The sequence below is a fragment of the Anomaloglossus baeobatrachus genome, unplaced genomic scaffold, assembly GCF_048569485.1.
Source record: "Anomaloglossus baeobatrachus isolate aAnoBae1 unplaced genomic scaffold, aAnoBae1.hap1 Scaffold_73, whole genome shotgun sequence".
In the NCBI taxonomy this organism is placed as follows: Eukaryota; Metazoa; Chordata; class Amphibia; order Anura; family Aromobatidae; genus Anomaloglossus; species Anomaloglossus baeobatrachus.
The window spans coordinates 306366-321237 of record NW_027445107.1 but is presented as its reverse complement, the minus strand read 5'-3'; the positions used below and the strand labels follow the sequence as shown (position 1 = coordinate 321237).

The 14872-nt window shown below is 48.6% G+C and overlaps 2 protein-coding genes across 2 annotated transcripts in view; one reads left to right on the top strand and one right to left on the bottom strand.

Annotated features, from left to right (window-relative positions):
* The window catches only part of LOC142287505 (uncharacterized), a 178266-nt gene that overhangs the window by 63778 nt on the left and 99616 nt on the right, over positions 1-14872 (bottom strand). The window lies entirely within an intron of this gene.
* Positions 4664-14872, top strand: part of LOC142287509 (uncharacterized) — a 33931-nt gene continuing 23722 nt past the window's right edge. The window contains exon 1 of the mRNA XM_075333450.1: positions 4664-4779. The gene's annotated coding sequence lies outside the window, so the exon portion shown is untranslated. The remainder of the gene's footprint in view (positions 4780-14872) is intronic.

The window sequence follows — 14872 nt, the reverse complement described above, 5'->3', positions numbered from 1 at the left end:
TGCTGCGTTTTTGTGGTGCCCACAATAACGGCGCATGTCAATTATTTCTGCATTTTTCACTGCGTTTTCCACCCATCGAGTTCAATGAGATGTTCAAAAACGCAATGAAAAACGCAAATTGCAAATATAGCTGCGTTTTAGTGCGTTTCTATGACTAAAAATGCAGCTATAAACGCAGGGGGTGGGCAGTAAAGTGACGTGTACAGGAAGAGGATTCCTTCTGTCAGTAAACACAGAAGCGTGAATCCTCCCGGTACCACCACCGCTGCTTCCACCTTCTGTCCGGCGCCATGTCCGCTCCTGTCCGGCACCATGTCCGGGCGGGAGGTGGAGGCAGCTGTGAAATCAATACGTGAACAGTAGAAAAAAAAAAAATAAATAATCTCATACTCACCTGTCTGCAGACTCCCGGGACACATCCGCTCCCAGCTCCTCTTCCAGGTACCGCCACCCCTGCCCTGGCTGTGTGCAGACTCCCGGGCTTGTCCGATAGCTGCAGGACCGGCCGCTGATCACCTGATGCGGTCACCTGACGCATTAGCTGATCGTATAAGTGCAGCGGTGACGCCGGCTTGTTACCGCCCGGCCGGCTTAAATGATCAGCTGATGCGGTCGGGTGACTTAATCAGCTGATTACCGCTGGGTCCTGCAGCGATCAGACGGGAGTCTGCACAGAAGTGAGTAATTTTTTTGCATTGATGCATCAGCTGATTGTATAAAGGCCGTTTATACAATCAGCTGATGTGTGATGTGATTCACGTCCTTGAACCTGACACATCATCTGATCGCTTTGCCTTCCAGCAAACCGATCAGATGATATTGGAGCTGGATTGAACAGCGCGGGACCCTTGACCCAGGATTACTGCGGAGGGGGGGGGGGGGGTCTTTATTTCAATAAAGATGGAGTCACTAATTGTGCTGTGTTTTATTTCTAATAAAAATATTTTTCTGTGTGTCGTGTTTTTTTTATCTTTACTAGAAATTCATGGTGGCCATGTCTAATATTGGCGTGACACCATGAATTTCAGGCTTAGGGCCAGCTGATAATATACAGCTACCCCTAACCCCATCATTACCCCGCGAGCCACCCGTCACCAGGGCAGCTGGAAGAGCTGGATACAGTGCCATAAGATGGCGCTTCTATGAAAGCGCCATTTTCTTGGGCAGCAGCGGACTGCAATTCGCAGTGGGGTTACCCAGTAAGCTTGGGCACCCTGCACTGTGGATTCCAATCCCCAGCTGCCTAGTTGTACCTGGCTAGACTCAAAAATTGGGCGAAGCCCACGTCATTATTTTTTTTTTTAAATTATTTCATGAAATTTAGGAAATAAAAAAAAATAAAAAAAAAAATGGGTCTTCCCTATATTTTTGATATTTTGGTTCCCAGCCAGGTACAAATAGGCAGCTGGGGGTTGGGGGCAGCCCGTACCTGCCTGCTGTACCTGGCTAGCATACAAAAATATGGCGAAGCCCACGTCATTTTTTTTGGGGGCAAAAAACTCCTGCATACAGTCCTGGATGGAGGATTTGAACCTTGTAGTTCTGCAGCTGCTGTCTGCTCTACTGCATACACTACAGGAGTGGAGAATGAACAACATATTGAAGAAGGAAATATCAGACCTTTTTTTTTTCAACAATCTTTAAATGGCATTGTTCACTGAAATGCATAAAAACGCAGACAAAAACGCACGCGTTTTTTTGGACGCTGTGTTTGTGTGCGTTTTTTGCAGGAAAAACGCACAAAAACGCAGTGTGTGAACTTACCCTTAATGCAATGCAGAATCTGTGGTCAGATGTGAAGAGGCTGCTCACCAGAGGAATGGAGAATCTGTGGTGGTCAGAGGAGAAGACGCTGCTCACCGGAGGAATGGAGAATCTGTGGTCAGAGGAGAAGACGCTACTCACCGGAGGAATGGAGAATCTGTGGTCAGAGGAGAAGACGCTACTCACCGGAGGAATGGAGAATCTGTGGTCAGAGGAGAAGACGCTGCTCACCGGATGAATGGAGAATCTGTGGTCAGAGGAGAAGACGCTGCTCACCAGAGGAATGGAGAATCTGTGGTCAGAGGAGAAGACACTGCTCACCGGAGGAATGGAGAATCTGTGGTCAGAGGAGAAGACGCTGCTCACCGGAGGAGTGGAGAATCTGTGGTCAGAGGAGAAGACACTGCTCACCAGAGGAATGGAGAATCTGTGGTCAGAGGAGAAGACACTGCTCACCGGAGGAATGGAGAATCTGTGGTCAGAGGAGAAGACGCTGCTCACGGGAGGAATGGAGACTCTGTGGTCAGAGGAGAAGACGCTACTCACCGGATGAATGGAGAATCTGTGGTCAGAGGAGAAGACGCTGCTCACCAGAGGAATGGAGAATCTGTGGTCAGAGGAGAAGACGCTGCTCACCAGAGGAATGGAGAATCTGTGGTCAGAGGAGAAGACGCTGCTCACCGGAGGAATGGAGAATCTGTGGTCAGAGGAGAAGACGCTGCTCACCAGAGGAATAGAGAATCTGTGGTCAGAGGAGAAGACGCTGCTCACCGGAGGAATGGGAATCTGTGGTCAGAGGAGAAGACGCTGCTCACCGGAGGAATAGAGAATCTGTGGTCAGAGGAGAAGACGCTGCTCACCGGAGGAATGGAGAATCTGTGGTCAGAGGAGAAGACGCTGCTCACCGGAGGAATGGAGAATCTGTGGTCAGAGGAGAAGACGCTGCTCACCGGAGGAATGGAGAATCTGTGGTCAGAGGAGAAGACGCTACTCACCGGAGGAATGGAGAATCTGTGGTCAGAGGAGAAGACGCTGCTCACCGGAGGAATGGAGAATCTGTGGTCAGAGGAGAAGACGCTGCTCACCGGAGGAATGGAGAATCTGTGGTCAGAGGAGAAGATGCTGCTCACCAGAGGAATGGAGAATCTGTGGTCAGAGGAGAAGACGCTGCTCACCGGAGGAATGGAGAATCTGTGGTCAGAGGAGAAGACGCTGCTCACCGGAGGAATGGAGAATCTGTGGTCAGAGGAGAAGACGCTGCTCACCGGAGGAATGGAGAATCTGTGGTCAGAGGAGAAGACGCTGCTCACCGGAGGAAACCATCAAATAAAGGAGATGGAAGAAGCAAGAAGCCCAGTGCCAGGATGTGTAAAGCTCAGAGACTTCTCCAAAGCCACCTGCAGCTGTAATTGCCACATAAAGGAAACTCCACAAAACACTGACTTTAGGGGGGTGAATAGTTATGCACACTGATTTTTTTTTTTTTTTAAATATTTGTTGTCCGCTTCACCAAAAAAAAAAAAAAAAAAATGTTCAGTTGACGGCACGTTCTTCACATGAACTGATGTAAACCCTGAAAAACAAACGCAAAAGGTAAATTCAAGGCTGTGAGGTAACAAAACACGAAAAATACCAAGGGGGTTGTATACTTTCGCAAACTGATGTATCTCAAGTCAGACAGAGCATTGCCCCCCCACCCTCCACTAGACAGAGCATTGCCCCCCACTCCCTCCATCCAACAGAGCATTGCCCCCCTATTCCCTCCAAGAGAGCATTGCACCCCCCTCCCTCCATCCGACAGAGCATTGCACCCCCCTCCCTCCATCCGACAGAGCATTGCACCCCCCTCCCTCCGACAGAGCATTGCACCCCCCTCCCTCCGACAGAGCATTGCACCCCCTCCCTCCATCCGACAGAGCATTGCACCCCCCTCCCTCCGACAGAGCATTGCACCCCCTCCCTCCATCCGACAGAGCATTGCACCCCCCTCCCACCGACAGAGCATTGCACCCCCCTCCCTCCGACAGAGCATAGCCCCCCCCTCCCTCCATCCGACAGAGCATTGCACCCCCTCCCTCCGACAGAGCATTGCACCCCCTCCCTCCATCCGGCAGAGCATTGCACCCCCCTCCCTCCATCCGACAGAGCATTGCCCCCCCCCTCCCTCCATCCGACAGAGCATTGCCCCCCCCTCCAAGAACATTGCCCCCCCTCCTCTAGACAGAGCCTTCAGAGAAAGCATTGCCCCCCTCCCTCCATCCGACAGAGCATTGCCCCCCTCCCTCCATCCGACAGAGCATTGCCCCCCTCCATCCGACAGAGCATTGCACCCCCCTCCCTCCGACAGAGCATTGCACCCTCCTCCCTCCCTCCGACAGAGCATTGCACCCCCCTCCCTCCATCCGACAGAGCATTGCACCCCCCTCCCTCCATCCGACAGAGCATTGCACCCCCCTCCCTCCATCCGACAGAGCATTGCACCCCCCTCCCTCCATCCGACAGAGCATTGCACCCCCTTCCTCCATCCGACAGAGCATTGCACCCCCTCCCTCCATCCGACAGAGCATTGCACCTCCCTCCCTCCATCCGACAGAGCATTGCACCCCCTCCCTCCCTCCGACAGAGCATTGCACCCCCCTCCCTCCGACAGAGCATTGCACCTGCTGCTGCACACTATTGCACCCAGAGACGGTGACCTACAATCCCTTTTTATTTCCCCCTGAGGCTCATACATGATAATCTCCATCAGATATGACCTCCTGTTACATCACACCCAGGGCTGGAAACAGCAGAAGCAGAGAAGAGGGAAACATCCTGCTGCTTGTACCGCAACTGCGCACTGACTGCCGGGAACTACAGGCTCCTCCCACACAAGAGGCCGGTCACATGGGCGTGACGTCAGCAGAGGTCCCTCTGGCCACTGGGATCTAGACTCTACCGGATCCTGACCCTGAGGTGGGGAAGATTCCGCTTTTCCTCATTAGTTATAGAGCTGAGGTCACACTGGATTTTGGGGTAAGAAATAAAAGTGTCTCCTGTCACTACTGGGGGCTGCAGCTCGTGTATATATCACAGGGAAGGGGCTGAAGCTGCAGCACAGGGCTGTGGAGGCTTCCATAAGGAAGGGGGATATGGGGGGCTACACAGGGCAGGGGGCGATGCTGCATATTGGGGGGCTTACACTGGGCGATGCTGCATATTGGGGGCTTACACTGGGCGATGCTGCATATTGGGGGCTTACACTGGGCGATGCTGCATATTGGGGGGCTTACACTGGGCGATGCTGCATATTGGGGGCTTACACTGGGCGATGCTGCATATTGGGGGCTTACACTGGGCGATGCTGCATATTGGGGGGAATTTACACTTGGCGATGCTACATATTGGGGGCTTACACTGGACGATGCTGCATATTGGGGGGCTTACACTGGGCGATGCTGCATATTGGGGGCTTACACTGGGCGATGCTGCATATTGGGGGGCTTACACTGGGCGATGCTGCATATTGGGGGCTTACACTGGGCGATGCTGCATATTGGGGGGCTAAAGGCTGCTTTACACCAGACAATATCGTGCGATAGATCGTCGGGGTCACGGTTTTTGTGACGCACATCCGGCATTGCTTGCGATGCCGGCCTGTGTGACACCTCCTAGCGACGCAGTATCGCTCACAAATCATGAGTCGTGTACTGGTCGCTAGGTTCCATAATATTGGTTCTGAAATCGGGCGCCGGTTGTTCATCGTTCCCGTGGCATCACACGTCGCTCTGTGTGACACCACGGGAGCGATGAACATCGCGTACCTGCCTCCCGCGTCAGCCGCCGGCTCTATGTGGAAGGAGGTGGGCGGGATGTTTACGTCCCGCTCATCTCCGCCACTCCGCTTCTATTGGCCGGCGGCCGTGTGATGTTGCTGTGATGCCGAACGTCCCTCCCACTCCAGGAAGTGGACGTTCGCCGCCCACAGCGTGGCCGCACGAGAGGTAAGTATGTGTGATGGGGGTTACCGACTTTGTGCGCCACGGGCAGCGATTTGCCTGTGACGCAAAAAGGACGGGGGCGGGTCCGATCCTCATTTTTCTCTTCTGGAACTCTCTGATGTTGGCCTCCTTTTAGGTTGCTCAGTGGCGCACACGTAGAGCTGAATTTCTCCAGGATTTGTAGGTTGTCTTGGAGGCCTTTCTCAGTTGGTGTCAGGAGCAGGAGGTCATCTACATAGAGCAAGAATTTCACCTGAGTGTCCTGGAGTGTAAAGCCCCCGTGACACATAGCGAGATCGCTGAAACGTCACAGGTTTTGACAAGCAGCAGCGAGCGAGGTCGCTGAAGGTGACAAAACGATCAGGATCAGTTTTTGCTCGCTGGTCTCCCGCTGTGCAGCATGCATTGGAGTGTCTGACGGCAGGAGACCAACGAGCGCAGGTTCTGAGTGTGCAGGTAGCTGTCGTTACACGGGTCGCTGATGGCTGGTCGCTGTGGAGATCTGCCTGATTGACAGCTCAACAGCGACCATGTAGTGACGTACCAGCGATCCCTGCCAGGTCAGATCGCTGGTGGGATCTCTAGCAGGGCTGTGGAGTCGGAGTCGTGGAGTCGGAGTCGGAGCTCATTTTGGTGGAGTCGGAGTCGGTATAAAATGCACCGACTCCGACTCCTAAAATATATAATAAATTGGGGACAGTAGTGCAATGCAGAATGTGCTGAATATTTTACTAAATAATAACATTTAGTATAATGCTTATATTTAAGTGAAAAATGTATTGTAGTACAATGTGAACATCAGACATTTAATTGTTTTTATGATACAATAATCAAGATATTTGGATAGAACATAAAATATTTATTGGAATACAACTTGAGAACACAAAAAACTAATAAATTGTAAATATGTAATATATATATATATATATATATATATATATATATATATATATATATATATATATATAATATACAGTGTATATACACACACAAGATATATATGTAATCTACTGTATATTACATGGTGTATTACATATTTACAATTTATTACAGTTTTTTGTGTTCTAAAGTTGTATTCCAATAAATATATTTTATGTTCTATCCAAATATCTTGATTATTGTATCATAAAAATTATTAAATGTCTGATGTTCACATACACATATTCATGTACTACAATAAATTTTTCACCTAACTATAAGCAATATATGTAGGAGTCGGAGTCGGAGCCGGAGTCGGAGTCGGAGCCGGAGTCGGAGTCGGTGCAAGAGAATTTGAGGAGTCGGAGTCGGAGTCGAAGGTTTGGCTTACCGACTCCACAGCCCTGATCTCTAGTACGTCGCTATGTGTAACGGGACCCTAAGGCTATGTCCACACTTTGCTTTTTACCTACTTTTTTGCTGCTTTTTCAACTGCAGCGTTTTAATGGCAAAATGGATGTGTTCTGCTTTTCAAGCAAAGTCTATGGGAATTTGGGTTTCTTGTGCGCACTATGCTGTTCAAACTGCAGCCTTTTTGTGGCAGAAATTTGGGCAAAAACTCTGCAGCTCAAACCGCAAATGGCAAAAACAATTGACATGTTGCTTCTTTAAAAAGCAGAGTTTTTGCCCAAATTTCTGCCACAAAAAGGCAGCGTTTTGAACAGCATAGTGCGGACAAGAAACCCAAATTCCCATAGACTTTGCTTGAAAAGCAGAACACATCTATTTTGGCATTAAACGCTGCAGTTGAAAAAGCAGGTAAAAAGCAAAGTGCGGACATAGCCTAAGACCTGGAGCTGTGGAACATTCCAGAGCAGTGTACTCTCATTGATGGAGATATTAAAGAACGTAAAGGGGGCTTTACACGCTACAATATCGTTAATGTTTGGTCGTCGGGGTCAAGTTGTTAGTGACGCACATCCGGCGTCATTAACGATATCGCAGCGTGTGACACTGAACAGCGACCTCAAAAATGGTAAAAATCGTTCACCATGGAGAGGTCGTCCCAAACTCAAAAATCGGTAAGGGTTGTTTATCCAGGTAGTTCATCGCTCATGCGGCAGCACACATCGCTATGTGTGACACTGCAGGAGCGAGGAACGTCTCCTTACCTGCCGCTGGCCACAATGAGGAAGGAAGGAGGTGGGCGGGATGTTACGTCCTGCTTATCTCCGCCCCTACGCTTTGATTGGCCGGCCGCTTAGTGACGTTGCGGTGATGTCGCTGTGATGCCAAACGTCCCTCCCCCTTGAAGTCACAGCGACGACGCCGACCAGGTAAGTATGTGTGATGCTGCCGTAGCGATAATGTTCGCTACGGCAGCGATCACAAACAATCGCATGCACGACGGGGGCGGGTGCTTACACGCTCGCTATCGCTACAAATTACTAGCGATATCGCTACCGTGTAAAGCCCCCTTTAGACTTAAGCGGGCTTTACACGCTACGAGATTGCTACAGCAATCTCGTTGGGATCACTGATTTTGTGACGCACATCTGGCCACTGTAGCGATCTCGTGTGTGACTCCTAGGAGCAATTTTGGATCGTTGCAAAATCGTCCAAAATTGCTCCTCGTTGACATGGGGGACCTCTCCCAATTATCGCTGCTGTCACTTGGGCGAAGTTGATCCTCGTCCCTGCGGCAACACACATCGCTACGTGTGACGCCGCAGGAACGAGGAACCTCTCCTTACCTGCCACACGCCAGCAATGAGGAAGGAAGAAGGTGGGCGGGATGTTCGTCCCGCTCATCTCCGCCCCTCTGCTTTGATTGGGCGGCCGCTTAGTGACATTGCTGTGACACCGAGCAAACCGCCCCCTTAGAAAGGAGGCGGTTCGCCGGTCACAGCGACGTCGCCGAGCAGGTAATTACGTGTGACGCTGCCGTAGCGATAATGTTCGCTACGGCAGCGATTTTCACATATCGGCATAACGATAGGGGCGGGTGCTATCACGTTCGCCATCGCTAACATCGGCTAGTGATGTCGCAGCGTGTAAAGCTACCCTTAGGCTGCAGCCCTGTCTGACTCCTCGGCTCTGCTGGAAATAAGCGATTCTTCTACCGTTCACACTCACACTGCAGAGGTTCTCGGTTTAGGAGCTTTTGATGACATCGTAGGTCTTTCCTACTATTCCGCTCTCCAGATCAAGAACAAGCCCGGGTGCCACACGGAGTCAAAAGCCTTTTTAAAGTCCACAAAACAGGCGTATATCTTCACGTACTTTGTTTTGTGGATGTGGCTCCGAATGAGACTGTGCAGGGTGTAGATGTGATCCGTGGTGCGGTGGTTTGGCTTGAACCCTGGTTGGCTCTTGCTGAGGACATTGTGCTCGGTGAGGAAACTGAGGATCCTCTTGTTCAGGAGGCTGGTGAACAGTTTTCCCAGGTTCCTGCTGACACGTCTTCCTCTGTAGTTCGCAGGGTCACACCTGTCCCCACTCTTGTGGATGGGTGTGATGGGCCCTCGCTTCCAGGTTCGAGGGAAGTAGCCGGCACTCAGCACAATATTAAACAGTTTAACCAATTCAGCTTGTATTTCCGGTGGGCTGTTTTTCAACATCTCTGGGGGGATTCCATCCCGACCCCTGGCTTTTTTACACCTTATGGAAGAAATTCTCTGCAACTTCCTCTAATGTAATTGGTGTATCCAGGGGGTTTTAGGAAATTTGACTTTCTCCTCCATCACCTTTAGTTTTGATGTTCTGTTTTCCTGTTCTTGGCTTAGTCCTTCTTTTGGGATGTCTTTGTAGAGGTCTCTGAAGTACTGGAGCCAGATATTTCGGATATGGATATTGTTATTCTTGCTCTTTGTGTCCATGTGACACCATAGTTCCCAGAAGGAGTTGTCTTGGAGGGCGTCTTGGAGTTGGCTAAGGCTGCTTTCACACTACGTTTTTTTAACATGCGTCATGAACATTTTTTTTAACGCAAAAACTGATCCAGTACAAATGCGTTTTCATTTCAATGCATTTGCAATGGACTCGCGTCATTATGCGTTCACATGCGTTTGCTTGCGTTCTAGTAAGGATCCAGCGACTTGCAGTTTTTTAACATTTTTCAAAAACGCTACTTGTAGCGTTTTTGAGCTGCGTCCAAATACTGCAAATTGCTGAATCCTGACTATACTGCACGCAAACGCATGTGAATGCAGGCATGCTGATAGACAGGATCCTGCTTGCTCTACTGAGCATGCCCAGAAACCAGCCTCGCGTGATCAGTCTCTCTCTCCCCCTCCCTCTCTCTTCTCTCTCCCCCGCCTGAGAGCGGAGGACGCTCGTAACCAAGGTAAATATCGGGTAACCGCGGACTTAGTTACCCGATGTTTACCTTGGTTACATGTGCAGGGAGCAGGCAGCCCTGCTCCTAGCAGCTGCAGATGCTCGTAACCAAGGTAAATATCGGGTATCCAAGCAAGTTACCCGATGTTTACCTTGGTTACGTGCCTCCGCAGCTGTCAGATGTCGGCTCCCAGTCTGTCACGTTCAGATACACTGACTCCCGATCACATGACTCCAATGCCCGCCCATAAACTTAAAGTGACAGGATCCTGCAAAATAACACATGTTTTTGCATGCGTTTTTCTTTGCACAAACAGGATCCGCTTTTGCAGCAAAAAAACGTTCATGCAGCATGCTAAAAAAACGCGTGAAAGCAGCCTAAGTTTGGTAGAGATGTAGCTCTGCTTCTTCCCCCTGAGGATGGTTTTGTACTGCCTTTGTATGGTGTCATAGGCTTCCCTCAGGCCCGGGTGGTTGGGGTCTCTGTGTTTATTGTTTGAGGCTGTTCTCGGGGTCTTTCGTACGGCTTTACATTCTCTGTCAAACCAACCATTGATCTGCTCTTCTTTTGGTCTCTTGTAGTTGACTTGTGTAAGGTTGGACAATTTGGCCATGGTGTAGAATATTTTGTTGAGGTCTTTTGCAGCGTTAGGGTAAGTTCACAAGGTGCGTTTTTCGCGGCGTTTTTCGGGTGCGTTTTTGCCCAGAAAACTGCATGACTTTGCTTCCCCCAGCAAAGTCTATGAGTTTTCATTTTTGCTGTCTGCACACAGCGTTTTTTTTCATCTGCGTTTTTGTGGTGACCACAAAAACGCAGCATGTCAATTATTTTTGCGTTTTTTACCGCGTTTTTCATCCATTGAGTGCAATGGGATGTTGAAAGACGCAATGAGAAACGCAAATTGTTATTATAGCTGCGTTTTGGTGCGTTTTGTTGCGTTTCTAAGACCAAAAATGCAGCTATAAACGCAGGAGGTGGCTAGTAAAGTGACATGTACAGGAAAAGGATTCCTTCTGTCAGTAAATACAGAAGCGTGAATCCTCCCGATACCGTCATTGCCGCTTCCACCTCCAGTCCTGTGCATGTATGCTGCCGTGCAGGGCCATGTCTGGGCGGGAGGTGGAGGCAGCTGCGAAATCAAAAGTGAACAGTAGAAAAAAAATGTCATACTTGCCTGTCTGCAGACTCGCGGTGCGATGCCCGCTCCCAGCTCCTCTCACGGTACCGCCACTCCGGCTGTGTGCAGTCTCCCCGGGTGCGTATGCCTGCAGGACCTGGTGATGGATCACCTGATGCAGTCACCTGACGCGTCAGCTGATCGTAAGTATCGTGGTGACGCGGGCGCCCGGCCGGTTTAACCTATCAGCGGATGCCGTCAGGAGACTTCATCCCTGATTACCGGCAGCTCCTGCAGCGATCGGACGGGATCAGACTCTCTCCAGGAGCTGCCGGTAATCAGCACATAAGTGAGTTTTGGTTTTTTTTTGCACTGATGCATCTGCTGATTGTATAAACGGCTTTTATGCAATCAGCTGATGTGTCATGTGATTCAGGCACTTGAACCTGACACATCATCTGATCGCTTTACCTTCCAGCAAACCGATCAGATGATATTGGATCCGGATTGGACGGCGTGGGACCCTTGACCCAGGATTACTGCGGAGGGGGGCTCTTTATTTCAATAAAGATGGAGTCACTAATTGTGTTGTGTTTTATTTCTAATAAAAATATTTTCTGTGTGTTGTGTTTTTTTTTATCTTTACTAGAAATTCATGGTGGCCATGTCTAATATTGGCGTGACACCATGAATTTCGAGCTTAGGGCCAGCTCAGAATATAAAGCTAGCCCTAACCCCATTATTACCCAGCGAGCCACCGTCACCAGGGCAGCTGGAAGAGTTGGATACAGCGCCAGAAGATGGCGCTTCTATGAAAGCGCCATTTTCTGGGGCGGCTGAGGACTGCAATTCATAGTGGGGGTGCCTAGAAAGCATGGGCACCCTGCACTGTGGATTCCAATCCCCAGCTGCCTAGTTGTACCCGGCTGGACACAAAAATTAGGCGATGCTCACGTCATTTTTTTTTTAATTATTTCATGAAATAATTAAAAAAAAAAAAAAAAAAGGGCTTCCCTATATTTTTGGTTCCCAGCCGGGTACAAATAGGCAGCTGGGGGTTGGGGGCAGCCCGTACCTGCCTGCTGTACCCGGCTAGCATACAAAAATATGGCGAAGCCCACATCATTTTTTTGTTTGGGGGGGCAAAGAAATCCTGCATACAGTCCTGGAAGGAGGATGCTGAGCCTTGTAGTTCGACAGCTGCTGTCTGCTCTCCTGCATACACTATTGGATGCAGCTTGCTGAGCCTTGTAGTTCTGCAGCTGCTGTCTGCTCTCCTGCATCCACTAGTGGATGGAGCATGCTGAGCCTTGTAGTTCTGCAGCTGCTGTCTGCTCTCCTGCATCCACTAGTGGATGGAGCATGCTGAGCCTTGTAGTTCTGCAGCTGTCTGCTCTCCTGCATACACTAGTGGAGAATGAAGAACATATGGAAGAAGGAAATGACATCAGACCTTTTTTTTTTCTTTCCCCAACAATCTTTAATGGCAATGTTCACTGATAAAAAAACGCAGCCAAAAACGCACCAAAACGCGGTAAAAACGCATGCGTTTTTTCATGCATTTTTAAAGACGCTGTTTTTCTGTGCGTTTTTAGCGCTAAACAACGCGCAAAAACACAGCGTAAAAAAAAACGCAGTGTGTGCACATAGCCTTACTCGCTCCTTCTGGGTTAGACTTGTAGCTGTAGAAGTTATGGAGCATCTCTTGGATTTCGGGCCTGTTGGGAGCCTCTTTATATTTTATTGCTGACTGTGGTTTTCTGCCAGGTCACTCGGGTCAATGAGGTTACCTGCAATCACCGGTGGAGGATTGTGGGGGCTGTAACCTGAGTGATGTCATCACAGCTCAGTCATTCTCTGCCTGAGGCTGGAGTCACATTTGCGTATGAAAAATCGGTCCGATTCTCATGCCGGAAATTAGGACAATTTTTTTTTGTCACTTGTCATCCTTGTGCTGTCCCTGTACAATCTGTTTTTTTTCAGCAGCTGTTAGTCATTTACAGGACCATTTATAGTGTTTTCTGCTACATGATAGAATTGTACCCATAAAAACGGATGTCACTAGGATGGTCCGTGTGACATACGTTTTTTTGTCGCACCCATAGACTTGCATTGGCGAGTCTCGCGCAATTGCAGCATTTTGATATCTTTTTATTTTATTTATTTTTTTCCTCAGTCCAATTGGAGCTGAGAAAAAAACACAGATCATTGATTAACTTTGTTTTGAGGCCAATGCGAGATTTTCTCACATTGCACTCGTGCGAGTCATACACAAGTGTGACTCCAGCCTGAAGCCATGTTCTATGGCCACACGCTGTGATTTCAGATGGAGCAGAGATGCAATCTTCGTGGGACCTTGTGTGGATTATGTCGGTCCTGGGTGTTTTGGGGGTTAATAAAGGGGTGCTTTTTTGTTTTTTATTTCAGATAAAGAATTTTTTTGGTGTTTGTGTTTATTTATTTTCACCTACATATTATTAATGAGGGGTCTCATAAACACCTCCCCATTACTAATCCAGGCTTAGTGGCAGCTCTGGGCTGCCATTAACCGCTTATTACCTAGATTGTCACCACAACAGGGCAATCGGGATGAGATGGGAAAAGTGCCAGGACTCGCGCATCTAATGGATGCAGCAATTTTAGGTGGCTACAGGCTATATTTAGGCCGAGGGGGCCCAATAACCATGAGTCTCCCTAGCCTGAGAATACCTGCTGTGAGCTTTATCATGGCCGGGTATCAAAACGGGGGGGTGAGGGGGTACACTCAAATATTTTAAAAGTGTATAATAAAAAAGCTTCATGCATTTCTTCTTATTTTTTGATAAACAGCCAAGGTAAGGGTACGGCTGGGGGCTTAAGCCTGTAGCTGTATACTTTATCTGTACTTGGTTTCATAATACAATGAATAATAATTCATTGCTACACCAATGTTTTTTATTTATTTTTATTTTTTTTTTTACATCACTAGAGACGCACACACAGCGCCTCTGGTTGCAGTCAGACACACTGGTACACAGGCTGGGGGTGCGTCTGACTGCAACCAATCAGAAATAGAGAAAACTATGGGGAAAATAAAGCGCAATAGGGTCTTACCCCGATAGGAAAGGGGTTAAAAATTAAAATCAAACTCACCTATAGAAGTTGCGCCAGTCACAACCCCTATATAAGCATGTACACTCCAGGTCAAAGGCTCCAGTCCCAGGATTGGCAGATAACAGAGAATATAAATATACAATACCAAAAGACACGGCCGATCCCGTGCCATATTTATAATATGGATACAGCCATATACAGAATATTTTGTAAACAAAGAAGGAAAAATCTGTACAACGACTGAATTGCAAAAGACTTAAATTTTTATTAATACAAAAGCATGATAGCAAATAGACAATGTATAAAAAAGTAGAGACAGGTGGTATATGCCAGCAGGTGGCGCCCTCACCACATACAAGGCGTATAGGAGCACATAGTAAATGAATTCATGAGTGCACAGCCAGGGCCTACTAATGAAGCAAGCAGCCCAAGGCTGGACTGGTTATAGACAAACAGTGCTCCTGTGCAGTTAATCCAGGATATAGTAAAATCAATGATACAAGGTAAATAAGTACATAACCCTGAATCGATTGCAGTAAATGAATAAGACGTACCTATGAGTGTAGTGAGAGCCCAAAACCCCGACCTATAGGTTTCGGTGTCAATCCTTCTTCCGGAAGAAGGATTGACACCGAAACCTATAGGTCGGGATTTTGGGCT